The following is a 6,878-nucleotide window of genomic DNA, read 5'->3' as shown; positions in this document are numbered from 1 at the left end:
CTGTATTTATGAATATATAAATAAAATATAATAAATATATTATATATATAATATATAATATAATATATAATATATATAATTATATATATATAATATAATAAATACAAACTGTTTGGATGGCTTAAAAAATTAAAAATGAAAAAAAAAAAACAACACCTGGAATTCTTGGGGCCTTTAGCAAGAGAAAAATGAGGCCCCCAAGAGAATTGGTGTGGAAATGATACACAGCCTCAGTGTCTTCCTGGGACACACGAGGACCTTCCTGGCATCGCCCCCCACTTCAAGTGCATACAGCTTCCTCCCAGTGGGGCTCCATCTCTGGGGCTGATCACCTGCAGGGGAGACAGGCTGGCTCCAGCCCTGCTGGGTATCCCAGCCTGATCAATAAGTTGTTCTTTCAGTTAACAGGAATCCAGTGTCAAGATGCCAGCAGTGAATCTTATTTTCATGCCCGAGAAGATCTTAAAAATCAATAAGCATTAGAAGGACACAGCCAAGTATTTTCCTTTCTATTGTTTTTCAATATTTGTTTAATTTGTCATCCCTGATGAGCCCTCTGAGGAGGCCCAAAGGTCAAGGGCTGCTGGTAAAACACCCCAGGTGTTCACATCACATTATGTAAGGCTAACCACCTTGGAAGACAATTAAGAGACATTTGGAGTTGGGAGACAGGAAAGGGACCCGGGCTGTGGCCTATTCTGGTAAACTTAGGGTACAGGGCTGACCTACAAATTGCAACAGTTACAGGTGACAAAATTCAAACACTGAAAATGTCAAGTTGCACCAAAAACGATGGTTGGCAGGGGCCGGATGCTTTCAAATTGTGGTACTGGAGAAGACTCTTGAGAGTCCCTTGGACAGCAAGGAGATCAAACCAGTCAATCCTAAGGGAAACCAACCCTGAGTATTCATTGGAAGGACTGAAGCTGAAGCTCCAATACTTTGACCACCTGATTCAAAGAGCTGACTCATTGTAAAAGACCCTTATGCTGGGAAAGACTGAGGGCAGGAGAAGAAGAGGGCAACAGAGGATGAGGTGGTTGAATGGTATCATCGATACAATGAACATGAGTTTGAGCAAACTCTGGGAGATAGTGAAGGACAGGGAAGCCTGGTGTGCTGCAGTCCATGGGGTCACAAAGAGACGGACGTAACTTAGCAGCTGAACAACAATGACAGCAGAGGCCGGGGCAAGAGCAACGTGAGCTGGATGTACAGCAGGCTGCTTCTCACAGATGAAGGGGACATTAGGGATTTGCTGACACCCTCTCCACTTATGATGAGGAGGACATCTCTTCTCTGACTATGTCCCAAGGCTCAGACCAAGATGGGGCAGTGGGGTAGACTCTGGCCACCATCTTGGACTCTTCCTTGAGAAAGGAAGTATTTCCTGCCATCAGCAATTGCAGTCACCACAGATAGTGAGCTGGTGAGTCCCAAGAGAACTCAGGAAAGAAAGAATACCTGCCTTCTAGCAGCCATCAGATCCTTGCTCCTCCAGGTTCCTCCATATCTGTGACCTTGGGCAGGTTACTGAACCCGGCCATGCCTGTTTGCCTCATCTCTAAAATAGAGAGGCTAATTTTGTAGGTCCCTGGGAAAGGCACAGTGAGGATTAAGTGAACCAATCTAGATTAAGTGCTTAGAACAGTGGCTGCCAGATGATAATGGCTCAATACTCATTAGTGACATCTTTCTGAAACACAACCTCCTTGCTTCCACCCAGATCAGGACAAAATTCAAGCCCTCCTACCCAGCCCACAACTCTACAGGACCAGCTTACCTTTCCCATCTCACCTCTTGGTGACTCTCTGCTTCTCACTCTATATTCACATTCAATATCCTTTTGTTCCTCTAGCAAAACAGATTACCAGGCCTTCATGCACAAAACAGATGACCATGCCATTACCCATGCCTGGAACCTTCTCCCATCAGTTCTTCCCCAACCCCCTGCCTATTGACCACTCATCTCTCAGGTCTTAGATGATATTTTCTTTGGGAAGCTTCTCTCATCTATCTGATCCAAGTAGGAGCCCTTCTTTGTGTTTCCACTGTATCTTACTTCCAATTAATGCCCTTGCTACACTGTATTTTAAAATTTTTATTATGAAAAGTCAAAGCCAAAAGAACAGTACAATACTACAGGGAACTCTCATACACTCCCAACAACTGATAACGTTTTACCATATTTGCTTTCTCTATCAGTGTGTGTGTGTGTGTGTGTGTGTGTATGCAGATGGTGGTGGTGTTTAGTCACTCAGTTGTGTCTGACTCTTTTTTGACGTCATGGACTGCAGACCACCAGGCTCCTCTGTCCATGGGATTTTCCAGGCAAGAATATCGGGGTGGGTTGCATGCCCTCCTCCAAGGGATCTTCCCAACCTAGGGATTGAACTCACGTCTCCTGTTTCCAAGCACATTACAGGCAGCATGACCTTTCAGCTCAAAACATTTCAGCTTGCATCTCCGAAAAAGAAAAAAAAGCTGAGGGTTATTTTCCAATCTAAACTATAATACCTTAATAGCACCTATAAAAAAATGAATCATTCTCTAATAACTGAATACTTGATCTGTATCCAAACTTCCCCAATTCCTCCCTAATTTCCTTTTCTGTCTTTCTGCAAGATTGCGTTTGAATTGCTCCTTTCCTTGGGCTGCAGCTCTAAGAGGAATGGAATGTGTCCCTTTGCTCCCCTCACCCCAGCACTCAGCCCTCCTTGGTAGGAATCTGTTGTAAGAATAACCTCCATGTCCCACCTCTTCCTGCATCACCATGCCAGAACCTGGGCCCCCAGCATGGGGAGCCCAGAGTCTCAACCACTGGACCACCAGGGAAGTCCTTGTATAGATCCTTTTAAGACAATCACCAGGAAGAGTGGAGAAAGAAGCCGAGAACGTCTGATATGGCTGAATTATGTGCCCCCAAATTTATATGTTGAAGCACTGTGCCCAACCTTGAAACACAAATATATTTGCTGATGTGGCTCTAACATGATGATTATGTCAAAAAGAGGCATTTAGTGTGGACCCCAGTCCAATCTTTACAAGAAGAGGGATTTGAACACACAAAGAGATACCAGGGTGCACATACACAGAGAAAAGGCCACGTGAGGACAGTGAGAAGACGCCGTCTGTAAGCCACGGAGAGAACCTCAGGAGAAATGAGCCCTGCGTACACCTTGATTTCCGCCCCCGGCCCCCAGCCCCCAGAACTGTGAGGAAATAAATTTCTGTTGTTTAAGCCACCTAGTCTGTGCTATTTGTTTTGGCAACTCTCGCTGACTCAGACAGACTGCTCGGATGCTGGGGACTCAGGAAAGAATCTTAGGCACCTGCTCCAAGGGACTGGCAGTTTAGAAATCCCCAAAGTTAAGGAAGGAGGGCATTCTCTGTAGCATCCACAACATCGTATCAAGAGACAAAGAAGCAGGTTTAACATCCACCAGGCCCAGCCAGTGGGGGAGGAAGACTAGTCTCCATTTGGATGCAATACTGAAGGTCTGGGTTACTGCACAGACCTCAGTGTATCAGTTACTGAGCTGAAACAGTGCTGGAACTAGAAAGGTGATCAGAAGAATGAGGCAGTGGCCTTCCCTAGTAGTCTAGTGGTTAACAGACTCTATCTCCCAATGTAAGGGGTGTGGGTTCAATCCCTGGTCTGGAAGCTAAGATCCCACAGGTCTTTTGGCCAAAAAACTGGAACATAAAACAGAAACAATTTTGTAACAAATGCAATAAAGACTTAAAAAATAAAAAGGCCCATCATAACATCTAGCAGCAAAAAATATATATTAAAAAAAAGAAGTCAGGGAGCTGCCCTAATTTTCATCCCAAGGCAAGGAAAGAGAAGGGCAGCACATACACAAAAAAAATTAGAGGCAGCAATAGACACAAATAAAGTTGGCTTCCTGAATATACCTGGTGAGTTCTGCTTATTTAATATCTGTTTGCTTACTTAGCCTGTTGCTGGCCAAGTAAGAGATGGCATTCGTTGAGCAATTATTATCATTCCAAATTCCTTCCCTGTCACCACTGGGCAATTCCATCTTCCTTGAGCTCAGCAAAAGCCAAGGAACAATAGGCAAACCACTGGGAGCTTCTGCATTCCTGGAGCTGACAACTCAAGTGCTGATGTTCTACAAAGCCAGGATCAGAACACCACCCTCCATAACTCATGATCCAGAGAAGGAGACTAGCTCCCAACCAGCTGAAGGGTAGGGCAGGCTTCAGATTCACATAAGGCTCCAGAGAAAACTGAGTTCAAATCCTGACCCTGCCACCTGACAGCTGTGTGACCCTGGGCAAGATACTTAATGTCTCTGTACTTCACTTTCCTTATCTATAAAGTGGAGATGATAGAGGTACCCACCCCATAGAGTTTATGTGGAATAAATGAGGAAACAGACGCAAAACATTTAGAACCTCGCCTGACACAGGAGTTAGCATTACACATGGTTACATATAGCTAGTATTATAGGTCAGTGCCCCTCAAAGTGAAAGCTTACAATAACCTTGGTTTGCTGTAAAGGACATCAGCCAAGAAGTGTGGTGATGCAAGCACAGATTCTAGAACCAGACTGCCCCGGTCTGAATCAAGCAAGAATGGAAAGCACACGCTATAACTGTTTGCTCTAATTGCTAGCAATACTGTCAGATACCTATAGTCATATGTACACATATGCAATACACAGAGTAAGAGCTTATCATTAGAGAACTAGTCTTCCCAACAAACCCACAAAGACCCTGAAGTTGCTGGTCACCCAGAGACGTCAGAGGCATTGAGTGGGGGGTCTGACAGGAAGTGTGCTTCCCTACTCAGTAGGTTGCGGAACTTGACCTCAGCTGCTTTTGCTTCTTTGTCTACCAGCTGACAGTGGCTCTCAAGCCAGCAGGGTGTCTTGAAATCAGAAACCCACCCTCCTCGGGCTGGACACTCAGCCATAACCTCCAGCCCCCATGCCACGCCAGAAGCTCTCAGCCGCTTCTGTGTTACCTGGTCTGCTTCCTTCCTCCAGGGCAGGTGAGGTACCACAGCCCTTCGGCTTCCCGAGAAGATGACATTTCGAGGAGGCCCAGCTGTCCCTGGGTCTGACTGTCCACTCAGTTCCCACTTCCCTGGGCCCTGAGGACTGGCAGAAGAACAGGCGGAAAAGATAAAAAGCTGACACCCGCTGCAGGAAATAATTGTTTAGCTGGTTCCAGAACTGAAAAAACAAATGTAACGTTGGAGAAAGGAGAGCAAAGTGCCATTCAAGCCCATTGTTCCAGCCTCCTCTCTGTGGACGGAGGAAACAAAGAGGCCCTGTGTTTGTGACACAATGGTGTGTGTCACCAGCCACTGCTGTGCTACTCCTGGGGACGGGAGGATGGCAAACGAGGCCACAGTACCCTCCTGGGTCTGGCGTGCTGTGGACTTCACTAATCACAGCCCCCAGCCTGGTCAGAGATGGGAAAGCAACTTCCGACTCCCAGCCCATAGTGCCCTGTAGTGGGGGGCAGGGGACACCCGTCAGGAGAGACCAATCCGGTCCAGGCTAGTCTTCCGGGCATGGCGAATTGCCAAGTGACGCTTCCTTTCCCTCTGCTCTTCTCTTACCAGTTTTCAGAGGCTCACCACAAGTTAGAGCTGAAAAGAATCACAGCTATCTTGTCTTCAAACACTCCAACTCTCGGTTTTCATGAGGGGGCATCTGGCCTGGACTGGTGCCTGGCTGTGTCACACGTCAGCCACAGTTGGCGAGGCCAGATGAATCATTATGTAAGAGCATCCCTGGGACCCCCTCAAAGACCTGACACTCTCTTATGAGCAAGCTCACAAAATGAAGCTTCTGTCTTTAAATCCTGGTTCTGCCACTAACTACTCATAGATTCTCCAAGCCAGGCTTCAGCAATACGTGAACCGTGAACTTCCTGATGTTCAAGCTCGTTTTAGAAAAGGCAGAGGAACCAGAGATCAAACTGCCAACATCCGCTGGATCATTGAAAAAGCAAGAGAGTTCCAGAAAAACATCTATTTCTGCTTTATTGACTATGCCAAAGCCTTTGACTGTGTGGATCACAATACATTGTAGAAAATTCTGAAAGAGATGGGAATACCAGACCACCTGACCTGCCTCTTGAGAAATCTGTATGCAGGTCAAGAAGCAACAGTTAGAACTGAACATGGAACAACAGACTGGTTCCAAATAGGAAAAGGAGTTCGTCAAGGCTGCATATTGTCACCCTGCTTATTTAATGTATATGCAGAGTACGTCATGAGAAACGCTGGACTGGAAGAAACACAAGCTGGAATCATGATTGCCGGGAGAAATATCGATAACCTCAGATATGCAGATGACACCATCCTTATGGCAGAAAGTGAAGAGGAACTCAAAAGCCTCTTGATGAAAGTGAAAGAGGAGAGTGAAAAAGTTGGCTTAAAGCTCAACATTCAGAAAACGAAGATCATGGCATCTGGTCCCATCACTTCATGGGAAATAGATGGGGAAACAGTGGAAACAGTGTCAGACTTTATTTTGGGGGGCTCCAAAATCACTGCAGATGGTGACTGCAGCCATGAAATTAAAAGACGCTTACTCCTTGGAAGAAAAGTTATGACCAACCTAGATAGCATATTCAAAAGCAGAGATATTACTTTGCCAACAAAGGTCCATCTAGTCAAGGCTATGGTTTTTCCTGTGGTCATGTATGGATGTGAGAGTTGGACTATAAAGAAAGCTGAGCACAGAATCAATGCTTTTGAACTGTGGTGTTGGAGAAGACTCTTGAGAGTCCCTTGGACTGCAAGGAGATCCAACCAGTCCATTCTGAAGAAGATCAGCCCTGGGATTTCTTTGGAAGGAATGATGCTAAAGCTGAAACTCCAGTACTTTGGCCAC

This window comes from Bison bison, unplaced genomic scaffold, assembly GCF_000754665.1.
Source record: "Bison bison bison isolate TAMUID 2011002044 unplaced genomic scaffold, Bison_UMD1.0 scf7180017864531, whole genome shotgun sequence".
Taxonomy (NCBI): Eukaryota; Metazoa; Chordata; class Mammalia; order Artiodactyla; family Bovidae; genus Bison; species Bison bison.
Note: the sequence above shows the minus strand (reverse complement) of the source record.